Source organism: Macaca thibetana, chromosome 2, assembly GCF_024542745.1.
Source record: "Macaca thibetana thibetana isolate TM-01 chromosome 2, ASM2454274v1, whole genome shotgun sequence".
Taxonomy (NCBI): Eukaryota; Metazoa; Chordata; class Mammalia; order Primates; family Cercopithecidae; genus Macaca; species Macaca thibetana.
Genome location: NC_065579.1, coordinates 80,802,073 through 80,821,133, shown reverse-complemented (window position 1 = coordinate 80,821,133; position 19,061 = coordinate 80,802,073). Strand labels below are relative to the sequence as shown.

General features: G+C 37.3%; 1 protein-coding gene across 8 annotated transcripts in view; it reads left to right on the top strand.

The window, feature by feature from the left end:
• TBL1XR1 (TBL1X/Y related 1) overlaps window positions 1-19,061 on the top strand; it is a 183,952-nt gene that overhangs the window by 105,863 nt on the left and 59,028 nt on the right. Inside the window, exon 1 of one of the 8 annotated variants that reach the window (XM_050778297.1) lies at window positions 9,756-9,777. The exons of the other annotated variants lie outside the window; for them this stretch is intronic. The gene's annotated coding sequence lies outside the window, so the exon portion shown is untranslated. Of the gene's footprint in view, window positions 1-9,755; window positions 9,778-19,061 lie in introns of those variants that run through there. 8 annotated transcript variants of the gene reach the window in all.

Sequence of the window (19,061 nt, the reverse complement as noted above, 5' to 3'; positions counted from 1 at the left end):
GCTGTTTCCCAGGGAGCGCTAGAGTTTCTCATGAAAGAAATACATCCATGGTAAATCAACTTTGGTATTTGGAGTGTCTGCTCTTGACTTTTTGTTCACATGAAGTTTTTGTTCAAATGAAGTTCACATTTGAAACCTGTTACTCTTCTTTGTTGTCGGATCCTTAGTATTTGTGGCACGTCTCCCTTGGCAATCAGACCAGTTGGGTATCTGAGATACAGGTGCCTATCCTTAAGTGAAAGTTTTTATGTGCTATTCACAGACTGGTTTTATAACTGCTCATAGACTGCATTGTAAATTAGATCATCCCAAACATGTTTGTCAGTTTTTTTGAAAATCTCTGAAATCATTTTAATATCATCACAGAAGTTTGTGTTTGCATGTGTGTGTATGTATATATGTATGTATGTTAGTGTGTGTGAGAGATGAAGTAGACCAAGATTACAGCAAACTTGCTGACAGTCTAGCTAAGGACACTGAAGCCATTTCTATATATTTGGCCAGATGTGCTAGTAAATTTATAGGTATTGGTTCAAAAATGGTGTGGTTTTCCCATGACCCTCAGAAATGCGATAACATTCTGGGTTGAACCTGTGCTGTGTAGTATGTCATATTTATTTTCTCTGAAAATGCCAGAATGCTTAGTGGGATTATATACAGTTACCTCTACCACCTCCCTACCTACCCTCAACAGTGTTTTTTTTCTTTTAAAATTTAAAAAAGTTGATATATAGTAGTTGTACTTATTGTACGGTGCATGCTTTGATGCTTGTATAGATATAAAATGATCAAGTTAGGATAAATGGGATATCCATCTCCTCAAACATTTTTATTTCCCTTGTTGATCATTGTTCTTGTTAAAATAATATGAGGGATTCATAACATCCTTTTTTGCCTTCACCCTTCTTTTACCTAGACACAGGTAATTTTAAATATAATCGCACCTTATGGCCAGGTGCAGTGGCTCATGCCTGTAATACCAGCACTTTGGGGAGGCCGAGGCAGGTGGATCACTTGAGAGATCAGAAGTTCGAGACCAGCCTGGCCAACGTGGTGAAACCCCATCTCTACTAAAAATACAAAAATTAGCCAGGCGTGGTGGCGTACACCTTTAATCTCAGCTGCTTGGGAGGCTGAGGCAAGAGAATCCCTTGAACCCGGGAGGCATAGGTTGCAGTAAGCCACTGCACTCCAGTCTGGCTGACTGAGACACCATCTCAAAAAAAAATTTTTTTTTTTGCACCTTAAATCATGATTTATAGCTGCTTTCCTGTATCAAATGTTTCATAACTACTTTTTTGTAATTATCTCATATTGCATTAGTAGGACCCATTGGCCAGCAGGTGTATATTATTATTTTGACTTTTTATTTATTATTTTTTGAGACAGTCTCACCCTGTTGCCCAGGCTGAAGTGCAGTGGCGTGATCTGTGCTCACTGCAAAACCAAAACTGTATACCCATTAAACAGCACCCACCCTCTCCCACCCCCCTGCAAGTTCCCAACACCCCACTCTCCTCCCAGCCCGTCCTCTGGCAACAACCCTTTTATTTGTTTCTGATTTTGCTAGATACGTCATATAGGTAGCACCATATAGTATTTGTCTTTTTGAGATTGGCTGCTTTTGTTTAACATGATGATCTGTATTGTAACCTGTGACATTATTTCCTTGTCTTTTTTAAGGCAAAATGAAATTCCATTGTATGTACATACCACATTTTCTTTTTTTTTTTTTGTATGTTTTTTTAATTTCAATCGGTTTTTGGGGAATAGGTGGTGGTTGGTTACGTGGATAAGTTCTTTAGTGGTGATTTCTGAGATTTTGGTGTACTCATCACTGGAGCAGTGTATACTGTGCCCAAAGTATAGTCTTTCATCCCTCTCCATCCCCCACCCTTTCCCCCAGTCCACAAAGTCCATTGTATATTCTTATGCCGTTGCGTCCTCCTCATTGCTTAGCTCCCACTTATGAGTGAGAACATGCAATGTTGTGGTTTTCATTCCTGAGTTACTTCACTTAGAATAATGGTCTCTCATTCCATCCAGGTTGCTATGAATGCCATTATTCCATTCCTTCTTATGACTGAATAGTATTCCATGGTGTATATACACATACCACAATTTCTTTATCCACTTGTTGATTGATGGGCTGTTTCCATAGTTTTGTAGTTGCAAATTGTGCTGCTATAATCATGCGTGTGCAAGTATCTGTTTCGTATAATGACTTCTTTTTCTCTGGGTAGATAGCCAGTAGTGGGATTACTTGATCAAATGGTAGTTCTACTTTTAGTTCTTTAAGGAATCTCCACACTGATGTCCTTAGTGGTTGTACTAGTTTACATTCCCACCAGCAGTGTAAGTGTTCCCTTTTCACCACATCCATGCCAACGTCTATTATTTTTTCATTTTTTGATTACAGCCATTCTTGCAGGAGTAAGGTGGCATCACATTGTGGTTTTGATTTGCATTTCTCTTATTTTTAGTGATACTGAGTATTTTTTCATGCGTTTGTTGGTCATTTGTATTTCTTCTTTTGAGAATTGTCTATTCATGTCCTTAGCCCACTTTTTTTTTAATGGGATTATTTGTTTTTTTCTTGCTGCTTTGAGTTCCTTGTAGATTCTGGATCTACAGAATCTTTGTTGGATGCATGGATTGTGGAGATTTTCTCTCACTCTGTTTTCTCTGCTGATTGTTTCTTTTGCCGTGCAGAAGCTTTTTAGTTAATAATTAAGTCCCATCTTAATTTATCTTTGTTTTTGTTGCATTTGCTTTGGGGTTCTTGGTCATGAAGTTGTTGCCCAAGCTAGTGTCTAGAAGGGTTTTTTCAATGTTATCTTCTAGAATTTTTATGGGTTCAGGTGTTAGATTTAACTCTTGGATCCATCTTGAGTTGATTTTTGTGTAAGGTGAGAAATGAGGATACAGTTTCCTTCTTCTATGTGTGGCTTGCCAGTTCTCCCAGCACCATTCATTGAATAGGGTGTCCTATCCCCACTTTGTGTTTTTGTTTGCTTGGTCGAAGATCAGTTGACTGTAAGTATTTGGCTTTATTTTTGGGTTCCCTATTCTGTTCCATTGGCCTATATGCCCATTTTTATACCAGTACCATGCTGCTTTGGTGACTGTGGCCTTATAGTATAGTTTGAGGTCAGGTAATGTTTATGACTCCAAATTGGTTATTTTGGCTTAGTCTTGCTTTGGCTATGTGGGCTCTTCTCTGATTCCATAGGATTTTAGGACTGTTTTTTGTATTTCTGTGAAGAATGTTGGCAGTATTTTGATGGGAATTGCATTGAATTTGTAGATTGCTTTTGGCAGTATGGTCATTTTCAAAATACTGATTCTACCCATCCATGAACTTGGGATGTGTTTCTGTTTGTGTCATCTGTGATTCCTTTCAGCAGTGTTTTTTAGTTTTCCTTGTAGAGGTCTTTCATCTCCTTGGTTAGCTATATTCCTAAGTATTTTATTTTATTTTTGCAGCTATTACAATAGCTGTAAAAGGGAGTTCTTGATTTGATTCTCCACTTGGTCACTGTTGATGTGTATATTAATTTTGTATCTTGAAACTTTGCTGAATTCATTTTATCACTTCTAGGAGCTTTTTGGAGGAGTCTTTAGGGTTTTCTAGGTATACAATCATATTATCAGCAAACAGCAACAGTTTGCCTTCCTCTTCACCGATTTGGATGCCCTTGATGTCTTTTCTTGTCTGATTGCTCTGGCTAGGACTTCCAGTAAGTACTGTGTTGAATGGAAGTCAGACCATATTTTCTTTATCCATTCATTTGTTGGTAGACATTTGGGTTGCTTCTACCTTTTGGCTATTATGAATAGTCTTGCTTTGAACATGGATGTGCAAATCTCTTTGACATGTTGATTTCAACTCTTTTTAGAACTGGAATTCTTTTTGGGATCTCAGAACAGGGATTGCTGGATCATATGGTAATTCTAGGGTTCCCCCCTGCCCCCTTGAAAAAGTTCTGTACTCTTTCCAGAGCAGCAGCACCATTTTACATCCCTACCAACAGTACAACAGGGTTCTACACACTGGACATTTGCTGTTTGTTTGCTAGTGACTATCCTAATGGATGTGAGATGTTGACAATAATTTAACACTACCAACTGTCTACTTAGCTTTGATTTTTCTGAACTACTCCTAATATGTTTTTACAGAATCAACAAAATTTATACATTATGTTTGGTTACTGGGTATAGCTTATGCTTCTACCTATTTTTTCCCTTTTATTTGTCCTGTGAAGTTTTCTACATTCTGTATTTTATTTATTGGATTCCTATAGTATAAGGTTAATCTTTTCCTTATATTGGTGGTTGTAGCTAACGGCTTCATCTAATTAATTAAGATTAATCTAATCTTAATTTAGGTTTTTTTCCTTTATTATTTTGAGAGGTAGGGGTGGCAGAATATTTCACAGGTGGTGCTAAATATAGATGGAATACCTCTAATCTGAAATGCTCCAACATCTGAAATCTTTTGAGCACTAACACAGCACTCAAAGGAAATGCTCATTGGAGCATTTTGGATTTCACATTTTCAGATTGGGAGTGCTAAACTGTTACACTGCAGATATTTCAAAATCTGAAAAACTTGTGGTCCCAATCATTTTAGATAAAGGACACTCACTGTATGCTTGCATAAAGAAGCACCTAATGTTTGTTTTTTATTCCTGACAGTAGGCGACATTAATGATCATTCCTAGAACCATTATTTCCATGAGGGCAAAGAAAATGTTGATATTATCAAGCTTTTATTATATGTAACATTTCTATAAAGAGAAACTTTCCCTAACAGATATTTCATTACTCTGTGGCACAGATTGCACAAAGGCATATGAAATGCATGATTCTTTCCTTTATTTACCAGTTTTCAAAGTACTGAGTTGTTTCCTGGAAGCCTTTCTAGGGTTCTTGAATACCTTTCTAAGTAACAAGTGAGGATTTTTTTGAGTTATTGTGAGCTTGTGGATTTAAGCATTTGATATGTTTTATTGCACTGTAGTTTGTATTCTTATTGATGTCATTCCCTTGGCCAAAAGAGCCTTTTCAAGTTTACTTCTGAGTCTTTTTTGATGTGACTCTAGTATTCTCTCTCTGGTAACTTCCTTGCTTTCTGACAAAACAAGATGTTGGCCAAAGCTCATCTTGTACGTGTCCTTTGTTGGTCCTCAGATCAGCTATGTCTCTAAGAAGTCCTGATTCCTTTTAGTGAAAAATAATATTTATATATTTATGTTATATAATATGCAATAGTTAATATGTAAACATAATAGAAAGTAATATATTAAACAAAAAGTATAAAAAGAGTACATGTACTTTAAAAGTACTTTAAGTACATGTAAATATAAAAATAAACATAATATAAAATTATACATATTTTTACATTTATAAATGTATATTTAACCAGTATGAGTAGTGACTATCGTTTTCATTTTTCTTTTTTTGTCCACGTCTCAGTGGGATTACAGCTAAGTATTACGTTTTAAAGTAAGTCCTCATGTGTAATCCGCCCCCTGCCCACCACCAGTTTGATACATAGTTGGGTCAACTTGTCCTTTCTCTCCCCTATCTCCCCAATTCCTGCTCCCCTTCCCCTTTTCTTCTTCTCTTCCCCTCTCCCTCTTTTCTTTTTCTCTCTTTTCTCCTTTTCTTTTCAACACTGTCATTCAGTCACCCAGGTAGGAGTGCAGTGGCGTGATTGTGGTTCACTGCAGCCCTGCCCTTCTGGGCTCAATTGATTCTCCCACCTCCACCTCCCAAAGTAGCTGGGACCACAAGTGCGTGCCACCATGCCTGGCTAATTTTTTTACTGTTATGTTATGTTATGTTATGTTATGTTATGTTATGTTATGTTATGTTATGTTATTTTGAGGCGGAGTCTCGCTCTGTCGCCCAGCTGGAGTGCAGTGGTGCCATTTTGGCTCACTGCAACCTCCACCTCAATCGTTCAAGCAATTCTCCTGCCTCAGCCTCCTGAGTAACTGGGACTACAGGTGCATGCCGCCATGCCCAGCTAATTTTTGCATTTTTAATAGAGATGGGGTTTCACCATTTTGTTCAGGATGGTCTCTTTCCTGACCTCGTGATCTACCCGCCTCAGTCTCCCAAAGTGTTTGGATTACGGGCATGAGCTACCGCACCTGGCCAACTTTTTTTTTTTTTTAAAGTAGAAACAGTGTCTCCCTGTGTTGCCCAGGCTGGTCTTGAACTCCTGGGCTCAAGCAATCCTCCTGGCCTCAATCTGCTAAAGTGCTGGGATTACAGGCCTGAGCCACTGTGCCGAAGCCAGGCCAATTTGTTTCATTTTATTTTTAGTATTTAGAATTTAAAATATTTGTTTTAATTTTGTTTTATAATCCTAGGAAACATACCACTTCAAAGTGAGATACATTCTTCCTCCTTTTGTAAGTAACCAAGTTACTTACAAAAATCAAACTATTTTTTATTTATCTTGCTCAAATGTAAACACATACATATGTATTCTTAAATATTCTGGAGATCACTTTATAGCAGGACGTAGATATAGTCTTTTTTTTTTTTTTTTTTGAGACGGAGTCTCGCTCTGTCGCCCAGGCTGGAGTGCAGTGACCGGATCTCAGCTCACTGCAAGCTCCGCCTCCCGGGTTCACGCCATTCTCCTGCCTCAGCCTCCCGAGTAGCTGAGACTACAGGCGCCCGCCACCTCGCCCGGCTAGCTTTTTGTATTTTTTAGTAGAGACGGGGTTTCACCCTGTTAGCCAGGATGGGATGTAGTCTTTATTCATTGTTTTACAGCTGCATTCTACTCTGTTACACAGATAGCTATTTCAAGAGTGGAAGTTTTTAGATAGCATGAAATGTGGGTGTCAATTTGCCAAATTCCCTTCTGTAAAGCATTATGCCATCTTATGTTCCTTCCAGCAATATATGAGGTTCCCTTTTTCCCTTTGATACGTATTTGTCTTTTAATCTGATAGGTTAGAAATAGTATTTCACTATGGTTCTAATTTGCATATTTTCATTTATTTTATAGTTGTTTGCTAGTTTATTTTGGAACTGTTTGCATATCTTTTTCTTTGAACTGTTCCAAAGATAGATTCTTATTTTGCAGAAAAGTCTACCAACTATATTGATCAATCCGTTGAGCCCTTCTATTTCCTCTTGTTCTGATTGTATAGTCATCCCACAACTTCTAAAAATTAATTTGGTTTAACAACAGGACTCTTCCACAAAGAATGGAATGATGCTGAGCAGTTCTCGTAGGTTTGATTCCTGAGGAACCAGACCCTTGATTATAACCCTTTGTTGGAAAGGTGGATCTACAAAGTTCCTGTGGGGAAGCCAGAAAGGGAAAAGGAGGCTGATACCAAGTGCCTGAAAGACTAATATTTTTGTGCAATTGGACTCAAATCATGTGGCAGCCTCGGGGGACAGTGTAGAACATGTCTGTTTTTCCACCCAAGGGGCAAGGAACCTGGGTTACTTTGTCACCTAACCCCCATTCCTTAGTCAGCGAGTTAGGCTTTGAAGAGGGCAGGGCAGCAGCTCCTGACCTGCTGTTTGGCCTCAGGGTGCTTTGCAGTAAAAAACTACCCAGCTGCTCAGGAAAGTTGAGTGATGAGGGAATGTGGGCTGGGCCTTGCCGGCCTCTTCTGCATCAATGAATATTCTAGTCTACTGCCAGTTACATTTCTCAGTGTAATTAGTAAATCACCTCTTTCACTCATAAACTGCCCTGCTGTATTTTGTTAACATCTCTTATCTCATAACTTGATTATTCTTAACCGAAAGAAGTTATGACTTGCCAGACTGAAGACAAGACCTCAAGGAGTTGTGACCCTGCCAACAGGTTGCTGCCAGGAAAGAGTGTGGTGCATAGCGAGGAGTCAGTGATTATTACCTAGTTATAAATGTAGCATCCGTAAATTAATTGGTTCTATTTACTGTAGGAAAGTTTATTGTTACTATTTTCATTTTTAATCTTTTACCATCATGATTCGGAAGTGGCATTATTAAATGTGAAGAAAGAACAACATTGTCACATGATATCGTGTGAACCATTTTCATTTCGTTGAGAATGTATGCCTGTCATTAGAGGCTGAAATAACTGACCCTAAAATGGAAGCCGTGAAAGACTATGGTATCATGTGAAAGGCAGAGAAAGCTTGGATTTTTACATGGATTTAATCTTTATACAGGTTGAGCATTGGTTATCCTAAACACTTGGGACCATAGTATTTCAGATTTCATATTTAGTTGGATTTCGGAATATTTGCATATCTGTAATGAGATATCTTGGGGATAGGATCCAAGTCTAAACACAAAGTTCATTTATGTTTTATATACTCCTTATATATATAGCCTGAGGGCAATTTTATACAGTATTTTAAATAATTTTGTGCATGAACCAGAATTTTGACTGTGACTTGTCGTATGAGATCAAGTGTGGAATCTTCTGCTTGTGGCGTTATATCACTGCTCCAAAAATTGCAGATATTGGAACATTCTGGATTTTGGATTTTTGGATTGGGGTGCTCAATTTATATTAACTGTAATATTAGGGAATTAGTTCACTATTAATGGTGAATTAGTATTTTTATTTTACAACATTTTTCATGTTTCAAATAATTTTGATGTCCTTTCTATAAATTCTCAGTGTAGGCACTATTCAACCAGGAATAAAATACTAGCTCTCTTATCTCGAGAAACACAGAGTAGTGTGAGAGCAACGGCATACACCCACAATAGAGGGATAGATGTTTAACACGGTAATGTTAAAACAAAAGGTGTCCTATCACTGAATATTATCTGGCTGACTTTTAAGTTTCCTAATTTTCTTCGGGTGTACTATATTAAATTTGGTCTGACTAGATTTGGACTATTCGTGGTTGGACAGCATGGTCCAATATAACCATAAAATTGGAAACCGAAGGCCATTTCTTATTTCAGTGGTATATTGAAGCCATTTGAAGACTTCCCCCCTTCCCGTTCTTTTTTCTTTTCATTCATCCATCCATCCAGTGGATAATATTGCATGATTTAAACAAAAATTTTTGCTTGAGAGACAAATTAACATAATAAAGTTAGTTTGTAAAGGACAGGAACTTCTAGTTTTATACAGGTTCTATTGGTTTGCTTCTTCAACTTCTGTCCTGTTTCTTAAGCCAGTTAATTTTAGTTATATCTTTTCATTTTAATCCTGGTTCATAGGAACAGATATCCTTCCCCATGCCTATTTTCTCTCTTTTCCTGTGATTTACTAGCACCCGTAAGGAGGGTCTTTAAAACAAAAAGGTTGGAATGCTAAAGTTCTTCCTTCACAATCTTCTATATATTAGGCATTCATTTCCTGTCAGGTGTTTATTTGGATCATTTTTTATTGCAACCTGATATTTTTAAAAAAGTGACTTAGAGCCTAAGGGCTTGTGATTATAGAACAGATTACATAGAGGTACTTTAAACGTGTAAGGGAAAAATGCCCAAAACCGTTTTGATTAGTTTAATTTTTTTTTTTTTTAAGTAAATGAGTGAATGAAAATCAACCCCAAAATGGAAGGGTTAGTATAGTTGACCCTTGAACAACACAGGTGTGGACTATGTGGGTTCACTTTTACTTGGTTTTTTAAAAATAAAAATTAGATCTAGTATGCCTGCCTTTCCTGCCTGTCCTTCCACCTCTTCTACCTCTCCCACCCCTCAGACAGCAAAACCAACTTCTCCTCAGCCTTGTGAAGAGGATGAGGACCTTCGGAATGATTCACTTCCATTTAATGAATGGTAAATATATTTTCCTTACGATTTTTTAAATAACCTTTTCTCTAACTTCTTTTATTGTAAGAATACAGTATCTAATACCTACAGCATGTAAGATGTGTGTGTTTTCGTTATTAGTAAGGCTTCTGGTCATAACTAGGTTGTTAGTAGTTAGGTTTTTGGGAGGTCAGAAGTTATATGTGGATTTTTGATTGGCTGGGTTGACACCCTTAACTCCTGCTTTGGACAAGGGTCAACTGTATATGTTCTGTCATAGAGAGGTAGTTATCTTACTTAAATATTGCTGTAACCATGTAAAGTTGTTAGTATCTGTTTTATTGGTGAGAAATCCATTATTTTTCTTAAAAACAATTGTGTGTTCTAATTATAGTAGAGAGATGAAAATTTATTTCAGAAAACAGACTTCCATTGCTCCAACCCTATGCCATGTAACAGGGCAGACGCTTTCATTACCACCTGAACATACAGCTTGTGTATGTATGTATGTAAGACAGACTACCCATATTGAGACACCTTGGCCCTTGTTTGCTATTGGCTCCCCTCCCCCACCATTTCACTTCTATACTTAGACTTATCCAATATGGTAACCACTGGAAATACGTAGCTGTTGAACACTTGGAAATATGACTAGTCAGAATTGAGATGTGCTGTAAATGTAAAATGCATGCTGGATTTTGAAGACTTAATTTTTTTGTTTTTTAAGTAAAATATCTCAAATTATTGATTATAAGAAATTATAATATTCCAGATATATTTGGTTACATAAAATAATATTAGAATAAATTCTGCCTGTTTCTTAACTTTTTCATGTGGCTACTAGATAATTTAAAACTTACGTGTGTGGACTTGGCCAGTGCTAATATCTGGGGAGACTGGAATGACTTTTTGAGGGTCCCTAAAATTAGATATTGGGACTATGTTACAAAGCTAAGTAAGTTCTATTGAGTTTAATCCTCATTTTACAAATGAAGAAATAATGTTTAGAGAAGTGATTCCATTACAGAACCAAGACTTGAACTGTGCACTCCAGCATTCTTTTAAATTTTGTGTAACCAGATTGTATAGAGGTGAATCATGAGAGTTTTCAGTGGACCTCAGGCACCCATAGAATAATAGGGTTGAAAGCATCTTGATAATGACAGGTTTCTAGATTTTTTTCATTACTTTTGAGAGCTAAAGGCGTTTGTTGTTTTGGGAAAATTTTCTTTTATTAAAACGTAGAATTTTATTATCATCTATGTTGTAATCTCTTATTCAGGAAGATCAAATTTTTGCTATCATTTTTCTATACTTCCTATTGTCTTAGAATTTTTTCCCATATTTTTTCAATCATAAAGTTTCCATTTGGTTCTTTTTTTATAGTGTCTACTTCTGAGAACTTGTCTTTCGTGTCCCTTCACGGACATCTTTGAGAATTCTGACACCTGGATCATCTCAGGATTAATATCTGTTATTTTCTTTTCCTTTGAGAATGATCAGATTTTCTTTATCTGTACCATCCCTAGAGAATGTTGTTGTTTTTAAATGAAAGCAGGCAATTAACATCCATAGGCTCAGACTCCCAAATTCTGTGGCACCTGTGGGCAGTGGTTCCAACATCGGTTCAGTTTTCAAAGTCTTTGCTAAGCTACTTTGAGTCTGCTTCCTGAATGAGCCTCTGAGGAGTTAGTATGGAACCTGAAGGTGATTTGTGCCTTCAGTTCTCAAGACCTTTGTAGTGCTTCTTTAGGTATGTTCCACATGCACATCTTGGGATGAATTTGGAACTTGTGTTGGTTCATAGGAAGAATTACAGGATCCACTTCTCCAGTTCTCTCTTAGGGATTTTTTCTTATGCTCTTCAGTTCCTGGAGGCCTCATTTCTGGTTTAGTTTGGCTTTTTTGATTGAAAGAAACTGGCTCAATCTAGCTGGTAAGCGTTGCGAGGAACACCAAAAAAGTAGGCCAATTATAGTGTTGAACAAGTGTGCTCAGAAGAATAGTAGAGTTATAATTCCACAAATGGAGTAGGGGCTCCTATGGAACAAAACCTCCCACAAATAGTAACTACAATCTCTGGACAAGATATGAAAAACAAACATTATGAGGACACCCTAGAACAAACCTGAAACAAGTAGAAGCCAGACTGGATTGGAGTCTTATGAGAATGGCGTTGGAGTTTCCTGTTATTGACAGATCTTTGCCTGGGGACAAGTTCCCTTTGGCAGAGGTACTAGAGAATTGTTCAGAACTAACGCTGCACTGCAGAGTAATGTAGTCCAGCACGGGGAAGGAGGAAATCCAGGAAGAAAATACTCATAGAGGTGGAGTACCAAATTTGGTTTATAAACTCTGCTAAAATATGGGGTTGACCCCTAAGCTGGAAACCATTCAGGTGTCTATAAACCAAGAAAATGGATTATCAAGTTGTTGTATGTGTACAATGGAATACTACTAAGCAATAGGAAGGAACCAAGGCGTTGATGTCTGCAGCAACTTGGATTAATCTCTAAAACATTATGCTGACTGAATGTAGTCTTACACAAAACAAGCCATCATATGTGATTCTATATATATGATGTCCTAAAACCATACAGACCTCATCTATTGTGCATGTGGGGTAGGGCAGGCAAAACGAAGTTATGAAGGGGAAAGATGAAGAGGTTGGCAGGTGGTAGGAATGAGTGGTGAGGAAGGGGATTAAGTGGGGAAGTGCATGTGGCAGCTTTCTAAGGTGTTGGCAATGTTCTGTGTTCCGTTAGGGATTTACGTTACTCAGGTACATAACATTTGTCAAAACTTACTGAATGGTATAGCCGGTATAAGTCCATTGTATTTTGTGTAAGTCCTTTCTTCTTTTCCCTTCCCTTCCCCCTTCCCTCCCTTCCCTTCCCCCTTTCCCTTCCCTTCCCCCTTTCCCTTCCCTTCCCCCTTCTCTTCCCTTCCCACTTCCCTTCCCTTCCCCCTTCCCCCTTCCCCCTTCCCCCTTCCCCCTTCCCCCTTCCCTTTCTCCTTCCCTTCCCTTCCCTTTCTCCTTCCCTTCCCTTCCCTCTCTCCTTTCCTCTCCCTTCTCCTCTCCCTTCTCTATTCCTTTCCATTCCTTTCCGTTCCTCCCCCCATCCCCCCCCTTTTTTTTTGAGATGGAGTCTCACCCTGTCACCCAGACTGGAGTGCAATGGGGCAGTCTCGGTTCACTGCAACCTCCACTTCCCGGGTTCAAATGATTCTCCTGCCTCAGCCTCCCGAGTAGCTGGGATTATGCCTAGCTAATTTTTGTATTTTTAGTAAAGATGGGGTTTCACCATGTTGACCAGGTTAGTCTCGAACTCCTGACCTCGTGATCCGCCTGCCTCAGCTTCCCAAAGTGCTGGGATTACAGGCATGAGCCACTGTGCTCGGCCAAGTTTTTCCTTAAAAAAAAAAATAAAAAATAAAGAAAAAACATTACTTGATGGGCAAGTTGCAGTATTTATCGAAGTATACTGATGACTGCAAGTTCTTTGAATAGATGTATTAAAACAAATATGAGGAAATGTTAATTTTAAATTGTAGGTGGTAGCTGTGTGGATATTGTTTTCATTTTTTTCTATATGTTTGAAAATTTTCATAGTAAAATGTTAAGAAAAAATGGAGACCAGTGGATGGTATTTCTCGAAGTCAGATTCCTGTTAATATGTTGTTGTTTTTTAATGGCATTCATCAAAATTCATTTCTTTAAATTTGAAAATAGTTTGAAGAGCTCATTGGTAACATTTTTCTGCTTGTGCATTAAGCTCTGACCTGCTTATGATGCAGAAGGATAGAGAAATATGAATAAATAAAAGCACAAGACAAAACACACATACTAACTTGATCATTTCAAAATGATGTAGCAAAGGCTGCTTAAGGTCATTTCTAATACCTACATTTGGAGGGGATGGATATGCAATTAGACTATGCTCAGATTCAAGTATGATTAATGGGAGATGGAATTCATGGAATTGCTAATTTCGAACACGTTTTCGAAAATGCTATGGGAGGAAATTATTTTATTTATTTATTTAGAGACGGAGTCTTGCTCTGTCATCGCCCAGGCTGGAGTGCAGTGGCACAATCTTGGCTCACTGCAATCTCCACCTCCCAGGTTCATGCCATTCTCCTGCCTCAGCCTCCCGAGTAGCTGGGACTACAGGTGCCCGCCACCACGCCTGGCTAATTTTTTGTATTTTTAGTAGAGATGGGGTGTCACCATGTTAGCCAGGATGGTCTGATCTCTTGACGTCATGATCCACCCACCTCGGCCTCCTGAAGTACTGGGATTACAGGCATGAGCCCCCGCGCCCGGCCACGGGAGGAAATTATTAAGAGTTTGTTTCCACTCTCTTAATTGACCAATAGTCATTTGTGGAGTATGGCTTAGGACACTTTTTTAAGTGTGTTGTATTTATTTAAAAAAAAAATGCTGTATGATTTTTATGGTGGAATTATTAGCGAGATTGGATTGATTAGAATTTATTTTAAAATATAATCTCTTTGGAGGCCGAGACAGATGGATCATGAGGTCAGGAGATCGAGACTATCCTGGCTAACACCGTGAAACCCCGTCTCTACTAAAAACACAAAAAATTAGCTGGTGTGGTGGCGGGCGCCTGTAGTCCCAGCTACTTGGGAGGCTGAGGCAGGAGGATGGCGTCAACCTGGGAGGCGGAGCTTGCAGTGAGCCGAGATCGTGCCACTGCACTCCAGCTTGGACGACACAGTGAGACTGTCTCAAAAAAAATACACACACACACACACACACACACACACACACACACATACATACATATATATACAATATATATAAAATCTCTATCTTAGAAATTTAGTAATGGTCTGTTAGGGAGTTGTTGGATTAAAAAGCACTGTGACAGGATTTTATGGTTCTTTCATAAAGTTTTGAGATACAAGTATAGTCGTATTAAAATTCAGTACTGTAACATCCAATGTTATGTATAAATGTTATAAATACTGGTTCATTTTCTGGCGCTGTTAATTTGCTGTTAGGAAAGTTATTCTAATAGCCTCAATTTTTAAATATATATATCAGATTAAATTGTGAGTGGGGATGAGAGAAAAGTAAAATATTGATATTAAAATATAATTTGTAATTACAAGATATAAGATTTTAAAATTTATTTCACTTTCTCTCTGGTTTTTTTTTGGAAGCACTTCAATTTTAAATTCATTTTAGAACATAACATGAAATTACTTGATGTTATAATGATTTGATATTTCTCTAGAAACCAAAAATTTGGACTTCATTTTTGGTCTTTTGTCTTTTTATCACTCCAAATGTATTGCAGTAATTTTTTTGTTTAAATCACCATTTGTATATATTATATATTATATATTGTATATATAATATATATTATATATACTATATATATTATATATACTATATATATTATATATATTATATTATATATATATTATATATTATATATATAATATATTGTATATGTATATATTATAACTTTATCAAAGTAAAACTGCCTAGCCCTAGTCATTTTGTTGTAAGAATTCTATATTACTGTTATCTAAATGAAGCATTTTGGTCTTTGAGAAAATCGTGTTGTGTGCTAACTTTGGAGATGGTAGAATTACAATTGTGTGTTTATGCCTTCTAGATAGAAATTCAGTGGTGAACAGTCGAGTGGGTTTCACACTGTGTACCAGCTAGTTATTTAAACATCAAATTCTCCTTAACTTCTAATTTTAGTACCAATGTCTTCCTAGAGGAGAATATGTTACCCAAACAGAAACAATAGTTCAGTTAGACTTAATTTTTTGCAGGAGCTCATTTACATCTATGTAATACTGACTAAAGACTATAATGTATAATACTGTATGTATTATACATAGTAATATATATACTATATTATACAGTACTGTAATTATACTGAATAAAGACAATACTATTGTAACAGAGATGAGGTCTTGTTATGTTGCCCAGGCTGGTGTAGAACTCCTGGGCTCAAGTGATCCTTCTCTCTCAGCCTGCCAGAGTGCTGGTATTAAAGGTGTGAGGCACCACAACCCACCTGTTATTAAATATCTGAATGTTTAAGTCTCTCTGAAAAAAATGATGGACAAGGTGAGGTAGATGGATAAAATTGCTTTAAACAGCTCATGATCAAAATGGAACCCTAAAGAGTTATCTGTATATCATTGCGATTTCTGTTATTTGCCATCATAATACCAAAATCAAAATGAAAAATACATTTAATGTAAATGAAAGTTTTGCTTCAAAGATTTCTATCTCAGAAATACATTGATGTTACATCCATCTTAAGACTGGCCAAGAACAAGAGAGAAATCTTATTAATGATTCTGAATGTTGTGTTAGGAGGTACTGTGTATTGCCAAGGTGAAATGTTCAAATGACTAAGTAGTGGACTTGCATGTATGCCAAGTTATTTTATAATCACTTTAGGTAATTTGCATTTAAGAAAAACTTTAAAAAACAAGGTTTTTCCATTGCATGTTTCATCATATCTTTACATCCTTTAAAAGTAGATTTTTTAAGAGCTTCTTGATTGTAGAGATATGTTTACTGGTTCTCATATCCTTGAAGTGTTAAGTCTGCCAGGTAAGAATCTTAGCATCAACATAAGCAATGAAGTATAAAGGAATAAAGAAATATAAAGTAGAACATCAGTTGATCTTTGAACTTTAAGCTAGTTGTTAAATTTGTCAGACCCTGGAGAATTTCCTAGAACCAGGCAGTTAATTATATTTAGGAAATTAGTTAGAAAACCACAGATTTTGAGGTAGCCAGGACCTATTGTTACCGATAGATGTTTGATTTCTTTCAGTATAGAAAACTTAAACATGGAGACACTGTTTTTTAAAAAATGTTTCTGTGTGTCACTAAAAAAAAACTTTTTTTTTCCTTTCAGTTAGCTTTATTGTCAGAAGGAGAAGCCAGATTCTACTTTGAGAGAACCAGAAAAAAATATTATGAGTAGGGAAAATATGCTCATCAACACAGAAGGATATCACAAGCATACTTATTGTTTTATTGCATGTTAAATTTAAATAGTTTAATTTACTCTAATCATTTTTCTTGTCATTTTATTCTTTGTTCAGTTATTTAATCCGGGACAGTTATGGGCACTTTATCACTTAAAGTAAGTACGAGCTCAGAGGTGTGCTATTTTCTAGATTTACTTGGGCAGCCTGGCCAAAGGTGAATTAGGTCTTTTCGGGCCATAATTTGGGTTACTCATTACTAATTCAGCTTAGATGATAATGATTAAGCCTGATCATGGTACTGAGGCTGATAAATTCTAAAAACCTTTCTAGTAGTTAAAAGATAGAAAGCAGTTGCTTTTTGCAATTTAAAATTTTATGTCCTTTTTATTGAGGACATAATTATGTCCTTATGAAAATTATTTTCAACCTTGTTCCCTACTGCTGTTTCCAGTGTTAACAGTTAAACCTTACTGTTAACAAACATCTTACATTTGATTGATTCTTCCTAAATTCATCTTTAGGATCACTCAGTGTTAAAGCTAGAGGGGCCCTTTCATATTATCTAATTCAGTACCCCCATTTTACAGAAGAGGAAACTGAGGCCTTAGACTAGAACAAAGGTCTCCTGACTCAGTCCAGGACTCTTTCTGTTACATCTTGCTGCCTGATATTTGTCTTTATGGAACTCAGCAACATCACATACAGGGTGAGCTTTTTTTTTTTTTTTTTTTTTTTTTTTTTTTTTTAAATGAACACATAAAGTGATTTGCTACCCTCATTAATTACTAGTCCTCATTCTTGTTTATGAATGTTGCCTGTCAAATAATTTTGCATTTGTGAAAGATCAGGAAAATACAAAATCTAACAGCTTAATGAAAATCAACACTTTTTTTTTTCTTTTTTTGAGATGGAGTTTCGCTCTTGTTGCCCAAGCTGGAGTGCAATGGTGTGATCTCGGCTCACTGCAACCTTCACTTCCTGGGTTCAAGCGATTCTCCTGCCTCAGCTTCCTGAGTAGCTGGGATTACAGGCGCACACCACCACATCTGTCTAAGTTTTGTATTTTTAATAGAGACTGGGTTTCACCATATTGGCCAGTCTGGTCTTGAACTCCTGACCTCAGGTGATATGCCCACCTCAGCTTCCCAAAAGTGTTGGGATTACAGCTGTGAGCCACCACACCCAGCCCTACATATTCATTTTTTTAAAAATCTGTTGCTGGCCAGGCATGGTGGCTCACGTCTGTAATCCCACCATTTATTATGGCTCAGGTGGATGACTGCTCTAGACCAGGAACTTGAGACAAGCCTGGGCAACACAGCATGACCCTGTCTCTACAGAAAATAATTATAACATTATTTTTGTAATTAAGGTGCACACGCCTGTAGTCCTAGCTATTTGGATGTATGAGGCAGGGGAATCCCTTGTGCCCAGGAGTTTGAGGTTGCAGTGAGCTTTGATCGCATGACTGCACTCCAGCCTGGGCCACAGAGTGAGATCCTGTCTCTTAAAAAGAAATAAAAAATCTGTGGCTTTATGTCGCTGAAATAACCATGGTATCAAACTTTGTAATTTTAGGGTAAACTAAGGCACCAAGGCTTAACTGCTGTGAATGCTGGATAAATTAGTTGAGTTGGACAGAGTACCACTGTCATAATCACACAGACACTTTACATCACATAGATAAATATTAAGGTTTTTGGAATTTTTTATTTAGTTTAAGTATTCATCAGCCATTTTAAAGCATCCCTTGTCACCTGTCAGTTAACTAATTGTGATTCAGATGAACTAAATCAGGGATCTATGATAGAAATATTTATTTGACTATAGTTTTCCTGGAAAGATATCTGTGTGAAGACTTGTAGATACTGTTTTATTTTTTATTTTTAGTTACCTATTTTTTTTGAGATGGAGTCTCGCTCTGTCGCCCAAGCTGGAGTGCAGTGGCACGATCTTGGCTCACTGCAACCTCTGCCTCCCAAATTCAAGCAGTTCTCCTGCCTCAGCCTCCCAAGTAGCTGGGACTATAGGCACTTGCCACCATGCCTGGCTAATTTTGTATTTTTAGGAGAGACGGGATTTCACTGTGTTAGCTAGGATGGTCTCGATCTCCTGACCTCGTGATCCGCCTGCCTTGGCCTCCCAAAGTGCTGCGATTATAGGCATGAGCCACCGTGCCTAGCTGACATTGTTTTATTTTAATCAAGGCAAAAATTGTATGTAAATACTGCTTGACTTATACTTTATTTTTTTGAGATGGGGTCTCACTCTTTCGCCCCAGCTGGAGTGCAGTGGTGGTATAATCATACCTC